Source organism: Simochromis diagramma, unplaced genomic scaffold (genome assembly GCF_900408965.1).
Source record: "Simochromis diagramma unplaced genomic scaffold, fSimDia1.1 OVJJ01000536.1, whole genome shotgun sequence".
In the NCBI taxonomy this organism is placed as follows: domain Eukaryota; kingdom Metazoa; phylum Chordata; class Actinopteri; order Cichliformes; family Cichlidae; genus Simochromis; species Simochromis diagramma.
Genome location: NW_024387029.1, coordinates 147,899 through 170,027, shown reverse-complemented (window position 1 = coordinate 170,027; position 22,129 = coordinate 147,899).

The window sequence follows — 22,129 nt, the reverse complement described above, 5'->3', positions numbered from 1 at the left end:
CATCACTGATTTCTATAATCCATTCAATTCTGGTTTTCAAAGTCCCGATTCGATTCAACTTAGCCTCAGACAGTCAGAAATATTATAATTCTGATCATTTATCAGTACTGACTTCATCAGAATTGTGAACATCACAGCAGATGCCTTTGTGTGAAAGTAACTGAGAATAAAACACAGAAAAACATGAAGGAGATTTTCCTGGTCTGGCTTTTTATAGCAGATAACCTTAAAAATATTCTACAATGTTCTGCCTATAAAGTTTAAATTTCTTCAGTATTGAACAACAGAAAAAAATAGGCTTTCTTGTCCGAGGTCATTTAAGTGAAAAAAAGAAAAAGAAAAGAAAAAGACAGCAGCCGACAGCGCTGTAAACAACGGTAGACTGGTGGGTAATAAGCGAATGAATAATACAGAAAACAGAGATTGGAGACGGGAAACTGTTCTTGAAGTACAGAGAGAGAGAGAGAGAGAGCTAGCTGTGCATGAAGTGTGATTTTAATAGTTGTGGAAGCAAAACAGCAAAATTCATGACGACATTGATCAAATGTGAAGCGCAGTTTGCTGCTTCTTTTGCTGCTGGCTCGGTGAATTTTGGTTGGAGAGACAAAACCTGCAGCTCAGAATCAGCGCAAAAAGACGTAATCACAGCGCGGACCGGACGCATCAGAACCGCTAAGCTCCGACAGCGTGTCCGTCTACGGGCCGTCGGGTGAGAAAGGCGAGAAAGACAAAGTTGATTGTGATGCGTCGGTCCTCTCTGTTTACGTCTTTGTGTGGAATCCGTGTACCTGCTCTCATTTGCTGTTTGGTTGTTGTTGAAATGGTTTTGTGAGCTTTAATCTGAGAATCTGGCATTTCTGGCAAAACACAGTTATATTTAAAAGTCGATTCAGGATTTAATGAATTGATATCGCTTTATTCAAGCTACTCACCTCCCACTTCCACCTGCACTTTCAACTGGACCACGGCCAATCAGAGAGGTCCCGCCCCTTACTATCTCTGATTGGTTTAGTCCACGATAGGGGCATAACGTGTGTCTGTTGTTGACCACAGGGAAGGTTGCAGATTTTTTTTTTTCTTTTTTGCTACCCGAACAGTTGGTCGCACAGCTGCAACCAAATATTTTTTTTTAGTCGCACCACTGAAAAATTTGGTCGCATTTGCGACCAAATTGGTCGGACTCTAGAGCCCTGGAGGGGCCCACTCAGCCGGAGCAGGAGGTCAGCGTGCCGGAGGGGCCTGCTCAGCCAGAGCTGGGGGTCAATGTGCTGGAGGGGCCCGCTCAGCCGGAGCAGGAGGTCAGCGTGCCGGAGGAGGTCAGCGTCCCAGAGGGGCCCGCTCAGCCGGACCAGGAGGTCAGCGTGCCGGAGGAACGCAGCGTGCCCTCCACATCATCCACGTCCAGCGCGGCCACGTCCAGCTTGGCCAGCACTTCGGGGATCATGGGCCATTCTATACTGTGGCTCACCGGAGCTGCAGCGCTGCCACCACTGGACGTGTGGCAGCTCGCCGGAGGTGCAGCACCGCCGCCACTGGACCCGTGGGAGGCCGCCAGAGCCGCAACGACGTTGCCGGCATTGGGCCCGTGGTAGGCCACCTAAGCCGCAACATCGTTGCTGCCACTGGACCCGAGGTAGGCTACCTGAACTCTATTGTTATGGTTTTCGTCCGCCTGAACTGTTTTGTGGGGACAGTTTTCCCACCACTGCTGTGGACTGTGGCCCTAGAGAGGGTTTTGTTTTTGTTTATTTAGGAATTGGGCCTGGCCCTCCATCATGAACCGCCCGCCGCCCACCCTGGGTTGGTTGTACTGTTGTTTTTTTTTGGATCATTACACCACTGTAAATAAACGCACTGCCTTCATCATAAAGTCCTCATTCCTCACATCCCCACGGTCTGCCACACAGACCATGACAGGGTGTCCAAATTCATGGGCTGCATCCTCCTGAGGCCGCATTTGTAGGCCGATTACGTCGGCCTACGAATTTGGACAGCGACAAAGGCTGTCCAAATTCGTAGACTCCTCTGAATGCAGCTGACAAATGCGTCCTCCTTTTCCCCAAATTTGAAGGATGGGTCGGGTGTGTCCTTCGTGGCCCACCATATACCAGAATTCATAGCGCGGCTCAGCCAATTCCAGTTTTCAACAATGGAGGCCACTACTAAGTTTTTATTATTACTCTTTCTGGGTCACAAAATAAACTTTTAACATATTTTCAGGCAAGAAAGTAGCTGTGTAAACTTCAAATATCTGCTCGGTTTATCAAGATATCACATATTTGCAAAAGTGCTCTAACGTCTTCGGAGACGTCTTTTATCCACCAGCTCGATAGCTAGCCGGGGGCTTGAGGGTCACTGAAGCCGCCGAGAATGGCACAACTCCTGGCACATTATTTTCAGATCACCACAGTCTTTCGCTACTCAGGTTAAACGTAATATATAAGTCACTTCGATAACCTAAAATGTTATTGTTTGGCTTTTTTCAGTGTTTTATTTGTACTTTTCTTTCTTATTCTTATTTAAAATGTCTAGCTTTTAATAAATAATTAAACCAAAGTTTTCATCTTCATATTTATCGTATTCAGTAAAAATTAAGTCTAGTATATACCCTAGTAAGTTATAGCATTCTTTCCTTTGGGAAGGTACCATCTGTGCAGTATGCAATTCTGTTGAAGAAAGATGTTGAATCTATTTAATTACTGGAGAAAAATAACAGATTTCTGTGCATTTGTTTTGTACGTGCATTAAATTAAAATAGGTTTTGTCAATTAAGAATCTTGAGGCAGAGGGTGGGGGAGTGGTTCCCTATTTTTTTTCTTTTCTTTTTTTGCTGGGAGTTGGCAACCCTGTTAGGTATATATAATTATAAATTAGGTTGTTTTATATTTTTACTAAGTACTGTTTAGAATACCAGAATAGGGAGGATGGTGTAGGTTTAAGTTTATTAGAAAGGCTTTATGGCTTTTCCTATGATACCATGGTGGGCCGGTCACTATTCAAAATGCCCGGACTGATTTTTTGTCAGAGTCCAGCCCATAAGGAGACTGTAAATACTGAGAATCTGAAAACTTTACAGTACTTCTACAAGTTGAGAAGAAAACTTCTGGCTAGATCTTAGCCGCAAGGATAGTTGGGCAGGATCGGAACAGCCTCATCATAGCGTCACATCTCCGTACAGAATTATAATTATCCTAACATTGCATAAATAGCTCCTAAAAGAATATTTAAGAGTGGTGCTCAAGAACGCAAAAAAAGAAAATTGGCGATTTTGAAAAAATTGCTTTGTTGTGTCACTAATGTATAGACCCGATACATGTAATATAACTATGTCGTTTCTTCCACTCTGTAACTAAAAATAATAATGTAATGTATTAACTTTTCAGGGGGATCACTGCAGTATTTCGGTGCTTATTCTGATGTAACAGGCACAGCTACCTCAGCTGGCATGACATCTGCTGAAGAAACATCATCTAAAACTTCAGAATTAACACCCCTTTAATTTAAATGGTAAATGGCCTGCATTTGTATAGCGCTTTTCTAGTCCCTAAGGACCCCAAAGCGCTTCACACTACATTCAGTCATTCACCCATTCATGTACACATTCACACACTGGCGATGGCAAGCTACATTGTAGCCACAGCTGCCCTGGGGCGCACTGACAGAGGCGAGGCTGCCAGCCCTCTGACCACCACCAGTAGGCAAACATGGGGTTAGCATCTTGCCCAAGGATATTTGGCATGCAGTCAGGAGGCAGCCTGGGATCGAACCACCGACCTTCTGATTAGTGGCTGACCTGCTCTGCCACCTGAGCTACAGCCACCCCATAACTAAAAGTTGAATTAATTTATTTAATTCTTGATCAACAAAACAATTCTGTATCACTAAGTTTTGTTTAAACATGTCCCATGATTTATAATGATCTGACATAATGTCTAACAAAAATACTGCACCTCCACTTTGGTTGAACTGCTGAGACAGACTAAAAATCCGGGCTCTGAAGAAGCTTGGCTGAATTTCAAAACAATGATCAGTGTACCACTTCCACTGCTGAGGGTTGTTGTCAAATATTTTCTTCACCCAGTCCTGTCTTGGCTCTACTATATTGTTACTGCTGTCACAGTAGCCCACTTGACAGCCATCAACTGCTCCAACACCTATAACCTCTGAGACGTTTGGTAATCCAGAAGATCCAGTGAAGAAATACTTCAGTGAGTGTTTCACTGTGGGACAAACAATATTTATCATATTAGTAAATTAAGTAAATAAAGAATTATAACTTTATTTAAAAATATCACATTCATTAGGCTATGATTCAGTTATAGTTGTATTTTTGAAGATTCATTTTATTATTGAACAATTACAGTGCTCTTGGCCAATCCAAAATGTTATTTAAAGTAAAATAATATTTCAGAATAATTAGGAAAGTAAAAATGAGGTTTGGGTTGTAAGAGAATGTCTATGTATGCACAATCATTGTGCAACTAAATAAAAAGTAAAGATTTTCCCATCTCACTTGTTTATTGTCACCTGTTAAAATAAGAATAATAAATAAGCAACTCCCAATTTTATAAATAAACATTTCTGATGTTTCAGAAAAAAATAACAATAACAGTCATAAGCCTTCCATTCATAGAGTCAGTTTCTTGATTTGTTCATGATCAACATTTTTGGTGCAGTAGAAACCACAGCCTTCCAGACAGTTCAGATAGGAGTTCCGCTATCTGTAAATCTTTTTTACAGACTTCATTGAATAACCATCATTACATAATGTTTAATGTAGCTAACTGAGCTATCTGTGGGACAAGCAGTCATATTTAACATTCTAATATTAGTAAGAAATATAAAGGTGAAGATGTGCATTTGATTTAAAAAGAAAAATAGATAGACTGTTAAAATATCTCGGATCCAAGGAGAAGCATTACAAAAGGTTCAAGTCCTTTGGTACTCTGTTTTTGGAATAAGAAGATAGTTTACAAACCGACAGGGATAGCACTTTGTAGGAAATCTGCTTTTTCCTGCAGCTCCCTTTAGGGGCTCAGTAAGTGCTTAATTAACGTGAGTACACATTCTTTAACTGTTTATTGTAAACTGGCTTTGTAGAATAATATAACCTAGTTTAGATGTATTGCATGTATCTGACAGTTGGTGCCTGAACTTATATTCGAACAAAGATATGTATGCTCAACTCCAGAAGTCTTATTGAATCTGTTACGTCCTTCTGTTTTGCTGCCTGGTTCGGGAACATGACTCTGAAGAACAAGAAACGGTTGGGACTTTTGGTAATAACTGCCAGCAAAACTTCAGGGCATTGGCAAGATGGCCTTTTGGCCATTTGTAACAAACATGTGCAGAGGATGGCTCATTCTATTGTTAATTGTTTTAACCATCCACCTCACAGTGAGTTTGACTTGTTTCCCTCTGGTCATCGTTTTAGAGTACCTGTGAGGAAGACCAAAAGACTGCAGGTTTCCTTTATCCCTACTGCAACCCGTCTCCTCAATGGCAAATAACTGTCTTGTGGCTTTTTATGATTGTTTTGTTGACTCCTGTTGTTGCCTTGCCGGTTAACAAATTTCCCCTTGTGGGACAATAAAGTATTTGAATTGAACTGCATCCAAGGACTGCTCGTCTACCTGCAGCGAACTGTCGGATGGCGGAAGTGCATAGTGTTGGTCCGTAAACCGCGAAAGAGGAGCGAAGTTGTAACATACGAAGAGCTGAAGTGAAACAGAGTCTTAAAAAACAATAAAACGTGTCTACTGCTGTCTGTTAATGATGTTCTAAAAACACTTGTCTGTACTTTTCATGCTTGATCTTTTTGTTCTTTGAAGTTTTGGGGCGGCGACCAGGGAGATGACTACAGGGTTTCAGTCACGTTTGCTTTTAAATGTCCTTTTATTAAAAGTTGACTATTTCTACTCTGTGAGTTAAGAATAAAAATGCAACGAATGTTCAATCTGCCCCCAGTTTCACCTATAATTCAGTTAAAACTAGTTAAATTTAGTTATTTATCAAATTGTGAAAGTGAAACTTAAAACTATTACGCAGTACGAAATAAGACACTACAGGAATTAAAGCATTCAAAGAAATGAAGAATGTGGATGCAGTCTTACCTGGTGATGAGAAATGAAAGAGGGAAAGCAACAAAAATAATATTTCCATTATTATATTTTTTATAATGGGTAGGAATATTTCACTCCCTACACTGTCAGTGTTTTCTGTACCGTTCCGTAAGGGGAGGGGTTGCAGCGTCTGACGCATGCGTGAAACAGAGGGATGGCAAGTCATCTAGGCCAAAATTCCCAACTTTCCAACTCATCTGGTTAAGAAATGACATAAAAATCACGAGCCTCGGTGAAGCTCTTATCCGCTGCATACATTTGCTTGCGCTTCTACAATGGGCTTTAGGCAGCGCCATTTCTCCTTCAGTGCTGATCGCAAACATAAACTCAAATAGAAACAAACGCACACATTGTATTGGGACAGCCTGATTGCAGAGAAATTCCAAAAAAATAAAAGGATATTACTAGTCTAATTCAACAAGGTTATTTACAAAATCCACCTATTATAGTTGACATGGAATTCTCCACAAATTTCTCTTCTCCGCAACTCACAGCACATGTCTGAAAAGACAATTCTTCTCATATTTTGTTGTACCATTTTTGATCCACAATTCTTTAATATATATCTCTTTTAAAATAATAATTTCAATTTTTTTTTAATTGAAAATCAGTTATTTTGGTCATTCCTAGTAACCCAAGTTTACAAATGTGTTGTTTTACTTTCACTCACATTATAAGGCAGTAGCGGTTTTTGATACCGGCGAAACGGGCGGTTGCCTGGGGCGGCATCGTGGTGGTGGGGGGCGGCATCACGGGCATCGGCAAAAAATAATAAAAAAAAAAATTGCTCGTACTTATGATGCTCCGACATCATGCCAGCGCATATAGGGAATGGCAGAGGCAGCGATTGGTTTTCTATCGCCCGTTTGCTGAGAGTAACGGCGCCTTCTGTTTGCGAGGTGCGCCTGCTGCTTGCGGCACAGGGAGGAGAGGGCGGGGCGGCGGGAGATTCTCTGGCTGGCTGGAGCGGCATCAAATAACCAACTCACAAAATAAAACAAACCAACAAACACGAAAACACCAGACATTATGATACAGACTTATAATTTGCACCAATGTTTTTTCGAAATTCTATCCGCGAAAAGTGAGCGCGAGAGCCCTCGGTGCGCCTGCTTGTTTCTGTGCTGAAGTCAAAGTAAACTTTATTGGCATCTCCGTTACATACAGTACAGTATATAGACGAGACGACGAGGCTCCAGTTACAGCAGTGCAAGTAACAAACAATGTAGGCTATACAAAAAGAGTAAGAAAATAAATATACACTTTAAGACTAGGGGTAAAGGGATCAATAACAATTTAAAATTTATAATTTACAGTTTGATGATTTAAAGTCTCACACACTACCTGTCGAAAGGGGAGGGGGCCGGCTGCTTCCAAATAGAGCACATTTCATTCATAATGTTATAAATCCAAGCCCATTATGTATTCATGATTTGAATCCTGGGTTGTGCGAAATCCCAGAAATAAACCCTAGACAAAGTGAATCTGTGAACTAAGGTGTAGGTCTATTAGGTCATGTTGTGGTGATTCTCGGGTTGGGGACTGGATGTTCATACTGGAGTGCAAAATTAAAACCAAGATGGACAAGAAAAGGTCAAAGCCATCAGGTCTTCAGAAAAAAGACAAAAGAAGAGGAGAAACGAAACGAGCAAAAGATACAGGTAAGCAGATGTGTCATTGGATAATGGCAGGTCATGTATCCTGAAACAATCAGAATCAGAATACTTTATTAATCCCTAAGAAAATTATGTGGGTTACAGTTGCTCCAAGAAGAAATGGTAAAAATAGTAACAGTAACAGACTAAACTCCAAACATTGTGTTACAGATTTTAATATTAATTAGTCAGTGTCAATTGTTGATTTGTCCTGTTCTCATTGTATGACAAATTATGATGGCTGTTTGGTAGCTGTTCGCATACTATGCGTACTCTGTCTCTCTTCATATATATGTGTGTGTGTGTGTGTGTGTGTGTGTGTGTGTGTGTGTGTTTCTCTGGTGAAACTCAGTATGGTTCCAACAACAGTTTTATGTTAATGGGCAATCCTTAATATGTTTTGTGTATGTATGTGTGTGTGTGGGACCAGGCTAGGATCGCCACTGTTATTCAATTCAATTCAATTTTATTTATATAGCGCCAAATCACAACAAAAGTCGCCTCAAGGCGCTTTATATTGTCCAGTAGATACAGAGAAAAACCCAACAATCATATGACCCCCTATGAGCAAGCACTTTGACGACAGTGGGAAGGAAAAACTCCCTTTTAACAGGAAGAAACCTCCGGCAGAACCAGGCTCAGGGAGGGGCGGTGTCACGACTAGTGAAGCGGACTCAGGCGCAGACTACAAGTTCCTTCAAACAAGAGTGAATTTATTTACAGTGTTCTCCACAATTAAATATATATACACACAATGGTGTTTGGGGAAGAGGGGCCGGGGTTCCAGGGTCCGGGAGTGAGAGGGGCAGGAGTCCAGGGAGGGAAGACTTCCACACAGCTCTCGCAAACACAAACAGCTCCTCTTCTTTCCACCACCACTCTCGCTCACGCTCAGTCACAGTGCACAGGGAACGGGTCCGGGGGGAATCTACACACAAACAGATAACCGTTAATCTCCAGGTTTAGGCGTACTCACGAACAGAACTTTGCAGATTACAGGACGACTGACGCTGATGGTTCAATGATCGAGCGACGAGTAGAGCAGGTCTGCCATCTTAAATAGGACTCTAATTCTTGTAATCAGCGGCAGGTGTGCTGATCATCCCCAGGTGAGTGGGCCAGGGGCGGGAGCCCATACTGAGCTCCGCCCCGGCAGGAGAAAGAGAGAGTGGGAGAGAACAAGAGAGAAAGAGAGAGCAGAGGCGAGAGAGGAAAATAAACATAAACAAAACAAAACATGGCGTCTGACTGATGTCAGCTGGTGAGGTGCGGGGACCATGACAGGCGGCCATCTGCTGCGACCGGTTGGGGTGAGAGAAGGGTAGGTATATACTATAGTTAAATGTTTACAATGTAGTCTGGTGTACTGAACAGGTTGCGGGAGGCTAGACGTGAACTCTAGAACAGTTTAATGCTAGACTTCTGTGAACTATGAACTCAAGGGTACTCTGTGAATATAACATTCTGTAGCCTAGGAATAAACACAATTACACTGATGGGCAATTTAACCATGAGCTCTGAACTGAGAATCATTAAGCCTGATGTGCATGGATGAAGTGGGGATGCGGCTACACACCTTGTATCTTCCTGTGAACACTCAATCACAACTCTCCCCTCACGTTCTGGTCATTCTCCTGATCCTCTAGAAGGTTTGCAGCAGGATGCACTTTTAGAGCTTTAACAGTAAAATTGGCTGTTGCTGGGGAATCACTAATGTGTTATTTTTGTTTCTTCACAACAGAAAGCATACAGTCAAGGAACTGATTATTGAAGTCCCTAACAGATCCTCCTTTAAAACAACTCTAACTCAATGGAGTTAGACAACAAAACCCCAAACCTGGAAATATCTCAGGATTTTCAGGGTTTTCAACATAAATAAATCAAACTTTAACACATTGCCATATTTTGTGTAAATTAATGTCTAGAAGTCTCCTTTATCTATTGTTAAGGTTCAAATATTGAGGAAGGAGAGTACAAACAACCATGGTCCAGAAGAACTTGGTCAAACAATTGATTTTAATGAAATACACGCGTGGGGGGAACAGCTCCGTTCGCAGACAGCGCTGATCTCCGACTAATCAAAGCATAAGCAGATATTTTATACCATCAGGGCTTGAATTTAATGACGCCCCCTCATGCGTCATCAGATACACTTCATACATAGGTTCCAAAACCACAATGACTTTTAACACAGTTTAAAAAGAACATTGTCTTCGTCTTCACGGCAGGTGCTTCCTGTCACTGCCGGACGCTCGCTTATCGTCTTGATACATCAGCAGCAGTTCTGCAACAAACTGCTCTTTTGCAACCCCAAGCAAAACATGATTAAACTTTCACCTATAAATGATTCTCTCTAACTGAGTGTGTGTGTGTGTCGACCTTACATGCTCTCTCATCTCACCCGTTGCACTTCTGACCTTTTACCAGAACAGAGGCTCATCCTTATGTGTAATAACCTAACTGAAACTATATGAACTATGTTGAATAAATGTTTTAATCAGGAACCTCTACTAAAAGCTTAATCAAAGAATATAAAAGTATAAAAGACAATTTGAATAACCTGCACTTAGACTCTGCTTTCGGTTTCACTTCTGTAAAAGGCACACTCTGCAAAACTGCAATTTCCTGTCAGCCTGCAACTTAGTCTTTCTGAAAGACACACACATTTAAACATCTGAATGCAATATCTGTCACGGACCCGGCTCTGGAGGACTCGGGGGTCCGTGAGCAGGATGGATTATTATTATTATTATTATTATTATTATTATTATTATTAGTGTTGTTGTTATTTGGGGGATGTGTTTTTCTGCACTATGCTGTGTTCGGGTTTCCACTCATATGTAGAGGCAGGGTGTGTGCATGTGTGGCTGGAGGATGGAGAACAGCCACATGCAGGCCTGATGGGTGTGGCCCTGCAGGAGGACTGGCCACACCTGAAGTTCCTGCCACACACCTGTTGGTGATCAGGGCTCGTCGGGGGAGCTACTTAGGAGAGTGTTGGAGCTCCCACCGGTGCGGGATCATTAAGCTAAGACTCTAAGTCAGTGTGTAGTATTAGGAAGTGCGGATCATGTGTGTGTGTGTGCGCGCGGGTTCAGTGTTTAACGGCTGCTTCTGTATTGTCCTGCAGGTGGAACGAGGGACCAGAAGGGCAGCACACACAGGGTGTGCAGAAACACAACTGCTGGGAGCACGAGCACGGACGTCGGAGGGGAACACACACATGGGAGTCTAGGGAGCAAAAAGGGGATTTATTGTGCATCTGTTACCTTCACTGTAAATAAAGTGCACTGTTTGCATCGTTTTGGGTCCTCCTTCCCCCATATCCCCACGGTCTGCCAGCCAGACCGTGACAGAATGATCCCGCCAACCACCATGGACCCAGCAAACTCAGGAGTTGCCACGGAGGAGAGTTCGTTCACGCAGCTATGGGATTACTCCCGGAGCGTAATCCAGGCTGTAGACCCACACAAGAGACATATACAGGTAGTGTTCTTTGATGATTATCTCTCATCCACTACCTTCACCATGAACATTTTGGACATTAACAAACTTAAGCAATTGGTCACTAGTGTAAGGGAGAGCTCAGGTTTTGAATTATTTGGCTTGGGTGGCCCGAGCAAGGACAGTTTGGCTGCTCTCCTAGAGACTCTAGCCGCTTGGTTTTTCACGCGTCGGCGGAGGGCTTTCCCGTCGATGCTGGCGGCACAATTGTTTGACCCTCAATTACAGAAGGGATATCGCCTTCGCCATCATCACCCCATTACACCTCAACCCACTCCTGCGGTTTCAGCCCGGTCAGCTGGTGACGGTCCGACAGCACTCATTACCGCAGTGAGTAAACCAGACTCAATTGTTTCAATAAACCCTGTCATTGAAAATCAAAACACAGACAAACAGCAGAGGACGGTTTCCTTACACCCGGCCCCGCCTTCACGGAGGAGAAGGCGTCCTCGCAAGCAGCGTTCAGCCTCGTCTACACTCACTCCTGTGCTTGTTGAAGACTCTGGACGCCACAGTGAGTAAAATGGACTCTGCCGGTGTTGTGAATTCCCTCCCTGTGAACATGGAAATAGAGACTATAGCCGCTACGGCAATTAATAATGGAAAAACTGTCTGCTTAACCTCCAAAAATTCTGAAAATGATCACTTTGAGACTGTGAGCCTGGAGCTAGTGAGCTCAGAGCATGCAGACCCAGATGACGTTCTGGCCACATGGAGACGGAGGTTCTCCCCAGAGCTTCCCCAGAGGCCGCACTGGAGGCCTCAGCTGCCTCTGGACCCCTGGTATTTGTTGAGCCAGCTGTATCATTTTCTTCCTCTCCACCCTTCATGTTAGCCATATCACCCTCACTTCAATTGGCTGTCCAGCTAGTCACTCGGTCGTCATCTGTTCCACCTTCCACGTCCACTGCTCTACCACCACATCCACCGCCTGCTGCTGCCGTGTCGCCATCGTCACCACCAGGTGAGCAGCTCAGCGAGAGGGGGGAGCCCGCGCCGCAGCCGGAGGAGCAGCTCAGCGAGCGGGGGGAGCCCGCGCCGCAGCCAGAGGAGCCAGCGCCACTAGCTGAGGAGCCCGGCGAGCCTGTGGAGCCAGCACCGCTAGCTGAGGAGCCCGGTGAGCCTGTGGAGCGGGACGAGCCGGAGCAACCCGCGCTGCAGCCGGAGCTGGAGCTCGGCGAGCCTGTGGAGCACGCGCTGCCACCAGAGGAGCTCCGCGGGCAGAAGGAGCCCGTGCTGCCCACGCAAGACCTTGGAGAACCGGAGGGGTCAGCACGACCGCGACCCGCACATCGTAGATCAGGTGCCACACCTCGCGGTTGCTCGTCGGAGCTACGCCGACGCCACCGGACCTGTGGCCGCCCGCCGCAGCTGCCACGCCACCGGACCCGTGGCCGCCCGCCGGGACCATTTTGCCGCGGCTGCCGGACGTATAGCCGCCCGCCGGAGCAGCAGCGCCGCTGGACCCGTGGCCGCTCGCCGGAGTCGCAGCGCCGTAACCTCTGGACGCTTGGTAGGCCTCCAGAGACGCAGCACCGCCGCCACTGGATTAGTGGCAGGCCCCCAGAACCGTTTCGTCGCTGCTGCCGGACCAATGGCCGTCCGCCAGAGATCCAGCGTTCCCACCGATGGACTAGAGGTAGGCCTTCTGAACTGTTGTTGGCTTCTGCCTACCCACAGCGGGTCTCACCTGTTTTGCCGCTCACCGGGTTGGCCACCAGAACTACGTTTGCTGCCATTAGGGCGGGGGGGGGTTGTTGGGCTAATGACCAGGGTTTTTCGTTTTTGTTGTTTAGTGGTGTTGTCGGGGAGGTTTTGGGTGTGCTGTAGATTATATTATTAATGCAATGGTAATGATGATGATTATTAACAATAGCAGCAAAATAATTTCCCTGATCTCCACACTCCCTCTCTTGACCCTCTTTTTTCCCTAAAAAAAAAAAGAGGGTCACTACACTTTACTTGTTTCATTTCTTTGACATCCATCCTCTGGCTCAGCAAATCAGACAGCAACCTCATGTCATCTAAGTGGTCCAGTAATCAACACCAGCTCCCACTCGAGAACACTCCATGCGTGAGATTAGGTTTTTCTGGGTCCCTCTCTTGTGGTCCATCAGGCCTCAGGCCTCCAGGATCCTCACCCCCCTGTGGTTGCCGAGATCTTCTGCAAAGGAAACAAAACACCTTTTCCTATGCCTCCCTAACTTATCATGTTTGGAACTCTTTAATCAAAAGCATGATCCTAATTATGTTCTTGACTTATTGACTTGTATTTATATATATTCTTCAACGTTACTCATCATTTTAAAACTCTTAAAGCGCTGCTTGTTTCCTGTTGTTCGCCTTATCTGATCATCAACATCCTGTACACAGAACTGTCGCTGCTGCAAAGGCTTCCACTCTGATCTAAAGTCACCTTTCACAAGAAAATCATTATAAGCGCCTATTCTACTAAAAGATCCAAAAGAAAACAACCACTTTAATCAATTAAGTTTAAACATATAAGCAATTACTCATGCATACATTTTATCATAGCTAAACGCTGCCTTGAAACAACTCCTGTGTGTTAACACTAACTTCATTTTAAAACTCACATTTCCTATGTTATAGCCTGTTGTTGGTATAGCCTTTTTATTTCATTTCGTTCCTTTTAATGTAACAATACCTTCTAATTCTAGTTTATCAGACTTAACCAAAATATATGCTTTCCTTCCTTTGGTCCTTCTTTAAAGCAAGAAACTCCTATTCAGTCCCTCTTTTCTGTCACTTGTTACAGGGCCAGCTCAAGTTCAGTTAAAAGCTAAATTAATTTGAGGCCTTTTGCCTGGAATCAATACTGTCATGTGTGTTTATGGACTCTATATGTCTGTAAGCATGTGCAATCCTTCAATAACTCATATCATCCTAACAGTAGATTGGCTAATCATAGCGCTAGCCAAAGGCTCGTGACCCTCAAGAGACGAATTGAGCCACAACTCCTTTAAATGCACAAAATGCAATATGTATAAAAAATCATTTCTACGTATAAGCTCTCCCCTTTATCCTAAAAATAAATCTATGTAATATCTGTATGTGTAAGCCTACATTATAACCACTTCTTCTAGAAATCCAAAACAAATCAAACCTTTTCTACTCCTACAACCTTCACTAGTTTTCCCCAAAGCATATCTTTTTTTCAACGTGTCCCACAGTTTCCCTCTAAGATTTGTATACAGCTTTAAAAACACTGGCATTGTATCTTCTAAACAGGATTCAGTTCACTTTAATCCTTTAACCTTAACATAAAAATAACAATTTCTGCTTCAGTTTTACCCTTTAAATAATCAAAAAAACCCAAAAGTCATAAAATGATCTTAAAACCCATTTCAAATTAAACCTTAAATTCCCCTTTTTTGACACATCTCATGTGTCAAACTAAAAATGCTCAGTTTTCCCCACTCATGATGCAATCCATGTCATAAAAATAAACTTAAAACAAAACAGTTATCAGTCATGTGTTTCTTCAATTAATGGTAGCATCAGTTATATCAACAAATGTTTCCCCTTTAGCATTTGGCATTCTCCCAACAATATGCTATAATACCATAATCTAACCCCAGTCAATAAAACAGAAATTTTCTCTGGTAAAGGCAAAGCATACCCTTTCTCTTTCTGGCAATGCCAAATTGTTTGTCCACATTTATTCATCCCAACTTTAGACCAGTCACACACATTCACTCACATGCATTCACACCATGCATTGCTAATAGTGGAGCCTCCCGCGCAAGTAATCAGATTCTCCACTCTCAGCAAAATGAGCTCATTCATTTGTTTTATTTTGTTTTTAGGAAAACAGTTCTTTATGCTTTTGGACTGGATTGAATCGCTACAATCCTTTTAGACAGAGACTCACAACCAATCAGGTCCCCACCGGTAGACTCCTCCTCGGCCAATTATAATCTGGAAAGTCCACCTTATATTTGCTCTCCTGAGAATTTGTCAGCACTGTTATTCACTGTTCCAGGCCTGCTTAGAACAAAAATGAGAAAAAAAGAGAGCTGATTATTAGCTCATCAAAGCACCTGACAGGTTTTCCCTAAGTGCACTGTTACAAAAATAATGGGCCCCCTCTTAGACATGTCCATGTTTAATAAAACTCCCTCTATTAAAAACAAAAACAACCCGAACCTAACTGACAGAATCAACCCATCTCCACAACAACCTCAAAAATCTTAAACACACAAAAGTTGTGCCACCAGAGTCCTGACACTCCCAGGTCAACTCACGTAATTTCACCTCCTCAATACACCGAAAGTCTTGTTAAAACCACACAATTTGCACACAACAATCACCCCCTTTATGCACTTTAACATACTTAGATTCAGCATAAGATATTAACCCCCTTACAACAACATATCATCACTAAACTATAAATTTCCTATCCAAATCTGCACTTCTGAACAGTCTGCTATGCTTCCTCTCCTGAAAGCCTCAGTCACACACACACACACAAGAAGCTTCTTCGTCACCACTCACTCCAGCTAATTTGCATACTGAGTCATATCTCAAGAAGTTGCCGTAACAAGAGAAATATATGTTCAAACATTACCACATTATTAAATTATTTTATTTCTTTCTACAGTGATCACTGGTTTTGATCACTCAGTACCAGGGCACTCCTAAGTCACTCTTTTAAAACTACTTCAATCACTTTTCTTTTTTCATAACTCACTCCCTTGTCATATAGCTTCTTTTGGGTTATTCCTCAACTTCAAACTCAAGTGTATTTTATTAAACATTCACACCATTCTGTCACTCATACAAATAGCGAGTTGATCTTCATTGCATATGTTTGTGTTCTTAGCCAGGTTTAATCAATGTCTATGCATTAATCTCCACGAGCTTGTCCTTGTAAGGTTAATGCATTTTCTGCTTGTGTATGTGAATTTGCATATGTTGCTTTTGCAGTGTTTCAGACTCCTCCACAATTCTCGACTTAAACAGTCAGTTTTCTCTTTCCCAAAATTTGCTAACCCAAATTTTAAGTTCCCACCTTAAATAACAGCATTCCTGGTCCTCAAACATAGGTCGGAGTTTGCTTGTGAGGTTCAGGGACACATGGCGCTGTGAACAATTCAACCAGAAACTTGCCTTAACATGTCCAGTCATGTTAACCTATAGGTTTCTTCCGACCGCTGCATGTGGAGAATTGATCCAGGTCTGTTTCGCCCCTGAAGAAACACAACTGAGACATTTTCATTATTATCATGAGTACTCAAACTACCCGTTTCCCCCTCTCTGGTCCGAAATACCAGCTTATGTCATGTGTATAAGTGTAAGCATGTCTTCATTGCGTTTTTTATGTATTCTTGTTAATGTTCAGTGAGTGTAAGCTGCTTTCTTCATTGCTTCTGTATGTTATAATCAGGTTTAATTCATGCATCTTTTCCCTGATTTCTTAATTCAACCTATCTCACTTCTGATTCTTTCCAAAAGTAATTTCACATGTAACAATTTGTGTATGTGTGTTTTCTATTTTTGTTTACCTCTTTGTTGTGATCTGGTGGACATCTCTAAACCATCAATGAGTTCAGGCTTCAATTTCAACCCAATTATACCCTCTATTCTCGCACTAGAACTCCTCTGGACTTCACCTCTCACTGGCCCTTTGTTCTTCACAGTGTCCTGTGTTGTCTTGAAATCTCCAGCAAACACAATCTGTTTCTTCTCTGTTTCTTTTCAGTATTTTCCTTTTAGATTAAGTCCCAGCCTGGCAAAATATCACATTCAGTGCCTTTAAACAGTTATGTCACACTGTTCTTACCAGCCTCCAGTTCACCGTGCATGTTTCATCACGTGGTTTCTTCTTCTCTGTTGATCCTTTCAGTCGTCTCTTTCAAGATTACTCCAAGCATGGCAAATCTGGAAATCAGTGGCCAGTGCTTTTCCACAGTTCATTATCCCACTGTTCAACTGCCCAGCCTGTAATTCACAGTACATGTTGCATCACGTGCTTTTCTTCCATGCTGCTGCTGGTGTCGTCAGTGTGGTTTGCATCAGGAGATTAACTGTCCTTTCAGCTTCTTCTCAGGATCGGGGCCAAGTGGGAGGTCAAGCTGTAAAATTTTAAGCCAAAATCTGGCCTGTTTTCCTCCCAATTCTGTTAATCTATGGTTTTGCCGCTGTACTCAAAATTCCAGGTTGAGAAAAGTCCACCTGTATTGACATACTAAACCATACCATTAATATCCTTTTCATTTCTTTTCTTAAAATCTCCATTTGCTTCATCTGCCTAGAGTCTGTTTCTCTCTCTCTGGGTGCTCACTTGTCACAGTGATTCTTCTTTTATGGGCATGCAAAGTTCCTGTCACACAAACGCTTCCTGTTACTCACACAGCAACTCAGAGCCATATTTCCTGTTTCTCTCTTTTCTGTTTCTACAGGCTAATCAAACTCTTTTTGTTTTGTATTTACGATCTACAAACCCTCTGTAATTCTACTAACTTTTGATCTAAAATGTAGCATCATTCACACAATAATTTCATAATCCTCTCATCCACATTGCCTTTTAAATAGACTAAACTCTTTGCATTTGTCAGCATTCACATCACCGTCTTCAACGTGCTCCATTTCAATCCTGCAAGACGCAGAAATGGACATCTCCTTCACCTAACATAAAACTAAATTACCATATCAACATACAATTACTGAAATTCAAACTGAAATACACCGTCTGTTTTAATAAAGTCAAAGAGTAAGCGGGTGTACGAAGTGTATATACTTATGTGTTTTTGAACAGAAAGAAAAAGAAACTCAAACTCTTATAACATCACACACTTAAACTGTGACAAGAGTTGAGGAATATACTCAAAACACGCTTTCCTAAGAGTATTTTAGACATGCCTTTTGTTAGAGTTTGTATTGTTGATTGTCATTTATGCTTAGAAATATTTACTTATATATGCTTAGAGTTTTGTAATTAGTTGTAGATTGGTAGAGGTTTTGATCCTTGATAGTCTGCAAACTTTGTGTGTATTAGACAGCACTTTGGGAGCATGAGAGGTCATACCGTGTCTTATTGTTTTATGGTAGGATTAACGTAGTTGCATCTGTTCTAGTCTAAGTGCTCTTTGTTTAGATGAACTGCAGGACTTCCTCACCGTGTTATCTAGGATGAACCATCTAGGGTGAGGGGGAGGCTACCCTCTTCCTGACCAAGGATGTTTGACCCTTTGATCAGCAGTCCACACACACACACACACACACACACACACACACACACACACACACACACACACACACACACACACACACACACACACACAGGCAAGGTACTCTTTGTGTGTATGTAGACGTCATATGTTAATGAACTTATGCATATTCATGTAACCTCAATAAAAGAACAGTGGTACGGGAGAACGGACGAGAGCAACTGGGGTCAAGCGAAGGAACGGTGCCTGTCCGGTTCTCTCCCGTGCACGAGAAACATGAAGAAGCTTGCCTACTTGTGTCTTGCTTTGCAGTGTAATTATATTGTCTTCAACGTTCCAGCAGATAGATTCAAGCTACAAACCTATCACCTTTCATAATCAGAAAGAGCAAGTCAAAAAACAATTGAAACCTCTATTAATTCTCACCGCACACACAAGAAATTGAAAAAATAAAACGCACCAGCATTTATTGCTGGTGAGAGGCTACTACTGAAAGTAATATGTTAGTCTGAAGTATATACAATGCACTCAATATATTTATATATCTACATCCAAACTCAGTCAATTACTATACATCCACTACGGCAACTCAAAACTTTATTTATAGCCCTCTAATGAACATAAATGGCGTCTTAAACACACATTCAACAATGTTTGCAGCAGTATTTATAAAACCAGCTATGGCTTAAACAGTTCACAGCTTACTAATTTCCATTTTCACACACCATCTAAAAATAGCAGCAGACAGTCAGTGCATTACTGACTCGACACACAGCCTCCTCTCACACCAAACTCTCTTATTTTATATTACAAAGACTTCATATATTTACAACCACTGTCAGGCCTGACATTTTTAACACCTACACAATTTCGACAAATTTACTATAACCGTTTAAATGGACAAACCCCAGGTTTTTTGCGATCAGTTCACCAGTATCAGACTCTAACTGTTTCTGGTCTAATCTCTAAGATCCCTAAGTTAATTTAAAAGCGTCAACCAACCCAAACTTTGCCTGAAGCTCTATTTTTGGCGTTTCACAGCCAAGGCTTACCCCGAAGTTTTAAGTTAAAGTTACACGCCCGAAGTCCAACTTCTGCTGGCCAAAAAAGCGCAGACTACCGTTCCAAACGGTAAGGACACTCTAACTCCTAGTTTTTCTGGAGTGCCCCAAGCTCCACAGTGACCAACTGACTATCCCTCTTCGAGGACAATGCCTAAGCGTCCTTGGCATTGGCAAGCGTTACCTCTGAGCACTGCGCTTCCTAGCGGTCCCACCGCCGTTCTCGAATAATTTATAATACTTTGAAACAACAATCAACACCCAAAACAAGTGTATGACTGAGGTAGATCTACCCTGATGGACAATGGGGACTCTAACCCACAAAATGACCAAGTTCCCTAAATCCTACGTGAGCCTCGAACTCACTTTCACTTTTTTTCCTTTTCCTTGGGACTCCAACCCAGTACTGTTACTTATACACTTCATTATCCTTATTTCAACTGACAAACCTCATGAGAACTTCACCAAAATCAAAACAGACATTTACCGGCAACTTTTACTGAATAGACATTTAATTTTATCATCCAATTCAGCACACTTCGGATAAAATCAACAGGCCTGTGCCTACCTCTTTTATAAAGGCGCCTGTCAACTCAGTTTGGTTGCCGGATCCCGCCTGCCTGTCTGACCACCACGGACCACCGAATTTCTCCGTCTACACCTCCAACTCTCTCCCTCCTCAACCACCGGACGAAGCCCCCAAATGTTAAGGTTCAAATATTGAGGAAGGAGAGTACAAACAACCATGGTCCAGAAGAGCTTGGTCAAACAATTGATTTTAATGAAATACACGCGTGGGAAGATCACTCCGTACGCAGACAGCAATTGATCTTCGACTAATCAAAGCATAGGCAGATATTTTATACCATCAGGGCTTGAATTTAATGACGCCCCTTCAACGTCACAGATACACTTCATACATAGGTCACATCAAAACCACAATGACTTTTAACACAGTTTAAAAAGGAATATTGTCTCTATCTTCATGGCAGATGTTTCCTGTCAACCTTTTGACTGCCGCTTCTCCAAAACCCACAGTTACAAGCAAACATGATTAACCTCTCACCTATAAATGAACCCACTAACTGTATGTGTGTCTCGTCCTTAAATGCTCTCTCATCTCACCCGTTGCACTTCTGACCTTTTACCAGAACAGAGGCTCATCCTTACATGTACTCCTCAGAATAACCTGCACTTAGACTCTCCTTTCGATTTCACTTCTACATAAGGCACACTCTGCAAACCTGCAATTTCCTGTCAGCCTGCAACTTAGTCTTTCTGAAAGACACACACACTGTTTAAACATCTGAATGCAATATCAATGCTGTAGATTATATTATTAATGCAATGGTAATGATGATGATTATTAACAATAGCAGCAAAATAATTTCCCTGATCTCCACAGTACTCTGTGTTGTGTTTAAGGTCCGCATCTTGGTGTCAGTATTTTCAGTTTCGTGTCCTCCCCGCTCTGTCATGAGTAATTGCCCTCAGCTATGTTCCCCGTGTGTTCCCACTTCCCTCATTACCTTCTGTGTATTTATGTCAGAGTGTCCCTTTGTTCTGTGTTGTGTCGTCCCTCTAGGTTGTGTGCATTCCCTCGTGTCTTCCCAGTGCCTCAGCTTTAGTTTCTCCCAGTATAGTTTTGTATGACTTTTTATGTTCCTATTAATAAAGACCTGCCTTTTGAGTTTATCCCCGTGTGTCTTGAGCCGTGCATTTGGGTCCTCTCTTGCCTTCACACAGCCGCCTCTTGACACTCGGTGCTGCTGTCATAGTAAGCCATCTCTACTTCATTAAACAAAACAACAGCTACAAAATCTGGGAATTCTGTTACTCCACTTGATGATGTGAGGAAGAACTTCAGAGAGTGTTTTTCTGTTTAAGGCAAAGAAATAACACCATGTGTATCCTTGGTTTTACTATGTGACCTGCTGCAGCGTCAGTTTTTTTTCCCATAAATTTAATATTCATTTTGTGACTTTGTTATTATTTATTTTGCCTTTTCCTGTGAGTACTATGTGGTTATGTCATGCTACACATTTAAGTGTCCCTAACATTTAAATTCACACACAAACATGAAGTGCACATGACATGAAAAATGCAGCATAACAAGACTGAAGTAACATAAAATAACACAAAACAAAACAGAACAAAACAAAATAACACAAAGTAAGAAAAAAACGTCTTAATTTTGTTGGGAAAAGGCATGGAGCTGAAGAGAAGCGTGTTGAATGCAGGACTGTTTCCTGGTTTTATGATATATGGTATGTGAGCCATGAGCTGTTAATTAGGACCTGAACGAGGTGAAACAAAAACAGACCCAGCAAACAATGATATCAATAATAATAACACAGAATTATCCTAATCTTTACTATCCTATATATCGTTGGTGACTCTGCATGTGTTTTTAATCCATTATCTTTATCCCCAATGTTTTTATTTCATTATATTTTATTGAGTGTAAGAAACAAAAAGCATCTGTTTACTGTAAAATGTACGTCTGCTTTATATAAATACCAGGACCTTATTGCCTTACATTTCTCCAGAATGTCACCAGTTGCTTCCACGGTGTCACATAACCTACTCCAGTGATG